Raw genomic sequence first — 3,106 nt, 5'->3', positions numbered from 1 at the left:
GATGTTTCAAGATTGTCACTAGCTGACCCCCCCAGAATCACAGGTTGGTCCAAATCACGGTGTATCCCTGCCAAAAAAAAAAAGACCTGTAATGGCCAGAAGATAAAGCTGTCTCCTCAAATGTGCAGACAAATATGCAAGGATACAAGGATTATGAAGAATCAAGGAATCATAATGCCTCCAAAAGAAACAAATAAATCTCCAGTAATGGACCTTATAAAATGGAGATCTATGAAATGACTGAAAAATCGCAATAATTTCCTTAAAGAAGTTCAGTGAACTACAAAAATATATAAATAGAAAATTAAATGAAATTTAAAAAATAAATGACAAACCTAGAAATTTGAAAAAGTGATAGAAACAATAAAAATAACCAATGGAAATCCTAAAGATGAGGAACACAATGACCTAAATGAAAAAGTCAATAGAACACTTCAACAGCAGACTTGATCAAGCAGTCAAAAAAATCAGGAATCTGGAAGACAGAACATTTGAAATTAGCCAGTCAAAAGAGCAAACAGACAAAAAAAAGCAGAAAAGAAAATGAAGAAAGCCTTTGGAAATTATAGGCTATCAAGAGACTAACTCATTACATAATAGAAGTTTTTGAAGGTGAATAAAGAGAAAAAAAGCCAGAAAAATATATTAAAGAAATGATGACTAAAAACCATCCTAACCTAGAGATAGACAGCAGTATGCAGGTATAGAGAGTGCAGAGGTCTCCAGTGAAATTGAACCAAATGAGAAATTTATCAAGACACATAGGAATCAAACTATTAAAAACAAACAAACAAAAAAGTCTAAGAGTGGCAAGAGATAGGAAGCACATCATATACAAAGGAGTGCTGTAATGACTAAAAGCAGATTTCTCAGTAGAAACTCTGCAGGCTAAGAGAGAGTGGGATGATATATTCAATGCGCTGAAGGAAAACTGCTGTCAGTAAAATATACTTTACTCAGCAATGAATGCTCTCTTTCAGAAATGAAGGAGAAATAAAAACTTTCCCAGATAAATGAAAGCTAACACAGTCACTAGACCTGTCTCAGAGGAACTGCAAAAGGGAGTTCTTTAAGCTGAATAAAAGACTACTGATTAATAACATGAAACATACAAAAGCAGAAAAAGGGGAAAAGTTATGTGACAATGGCCTATGCAATGTTTTTTTTTGGATTTGACCATGAAAGCACAGGCAACAAAAGTAAAAATAGGTAAATAGGATTATACCAGACTAAAAAATCTTCTGAACAGCAAAAAAAATAGTTAACAGTGTGAACTAACAACCTACACACTTGGAGAAAATATTTGCAAGCCATACATGTGATAGGGAATTAATATCCAAAATATATAAGTAGTTTACACAACTCAATAACAAAACCAAACCAAACAAGTAAAAGCAATTTAAAAATGGAAAAAAGACCAGATTAGACAGCTGTCACAAGATGACATACAAATGACCAACACATATGTGAAACAATGCTCGACATTATTAATCCTTATGGAAGTGCATATTAAAACCACAATAAGATATCATCTTATGCCTGTCAGAATGATTGTTATCCAAAAGACAAAATATAAAAATTGTTAGCTAGAATGTGGATAAAAGGAAACCCTGAACACTGTTGTTGGGAATGTAAATTAATACAGTCATTATAGAAAAATGTACAGAGATTTCTGAAACACTAAAAACAGAATTATCATATGATCCAGCAATCCTACTTCTAAATATTTGCCTAAAACAATTAAAGTCAGTTTATGAAAGAGATGTGTGCACTTCCATGTTCATTGCACCACTATTCACAATAGTCACGTTACGGAGTCAACCTACGTGTCCATCAATTGATGAATGCTTAAAGAAAAGGTGGTAAAGGTACCTAATGGAATACTAGACAGCCTTAAAAAGGAAGAAATTCTGTCATTTGCAACCATGTATATGAAATTTGAGAGGATTATGCTAAGTGAAACAAGTCAGGCAGAGAAAGACAAATACCGTATGTTTTCATTACAGATAGAATCCAAAGCAATCAAACTCATAGAAGCGAAGAATAGAATGGGGGTTACAGAGATTAGGAGTTGGTGGTAATAGGGATGTAAGGGCCACAGTGTACAAAATCTCAGGAGGAATACATTTTAAAATGAGATGCTTTTCAGAATATGGTGAATATAGTTGGTAATAATATATTGTACATTGCGAAATTGCTAAGGAAGTAACTGTAAGTATTCTTACTACAAAAAGAAAACATTTGAAGTTATGAATACATTAACTTGATTTAATTATTCTATATTGTATTAATAAACCATAACAACACTTTGTACTATAAAAATTGATGTAATTACAAATTGTCAATTTTTTTTTGAGATAGAATCTCAACCTGTTGCCCAGGCGGGAGTGCAGTGGCATGATCACAGCTCACTGCAAACTCAACTTTCCAAGCTCAGGTGATCCTCCCACCTCAGCCTCCCAAGTAGCTGGGAGAGTGTACAGAGGCATGCTACTATGCCCAGCTAATTTTTTATTTTATATAGAGACAAGGTCTTGTAATATTGCCCAGACTGATCGCAGACTCCTGGGTTCAAGTGATCTGCTGGTCTCAGCCTCCCAAAGTGCTGGGATTGCACACACACATGAGGCACTGCACTCAGCCTCTATTTATAATAAACATAAAAATTAATATTCAAAGCTATGGTTACAAAATTTAATTCTTTATGAAAGTTTGTGAATGTGCTTTCATATCAATCCTATGTGCATTTCAATAAACATGAAAAACATAACCAAGGTAAACAAATGCTTGTGATGTACTTGAGGCTAACATTATTAAAAATAGAACAAATGCATTCTCATTTGCCTAAAAGGTATTTTTTTCTGTGGTTATGTCAGCAACAGATTGATTTATTTGATGATTTGGTCCTCTGATCACTAAGAATTCTGAGGTCAAATCTTAAGGTAGACTTCAGTTCTTGATACAGCTTTGACAGATGAAGCAATCACAGAAATTATACTTTTTGGTTTTATGAATTATTTTGTTTTTTACTAACTCCTTCACTTCTGTTATGGAGACACTGAATTCATTAGTGGCTGTATCAGTCCCAGAAGATACCACTTGTAGA

The sequence above is a fragment of the Mandrillus leucophaeus genome, unplaced genomic scaffold (assembly GCF_000951045.1).
Source record: "Mandrillus leucophaeus isolate KB7577 unplaced genomic scaffold, Mleu.le_1.0 Scaffold788, whole genome shotgun sequence".
NCBI lineage: Eukaryota > Metazoa > Chordata > Mammalia > Primates > Cercopithecidae > Mandrillus > Mandrillus leucophaeus.
This window is presented reverse-complemented; position numbering follows the sequence as displayed.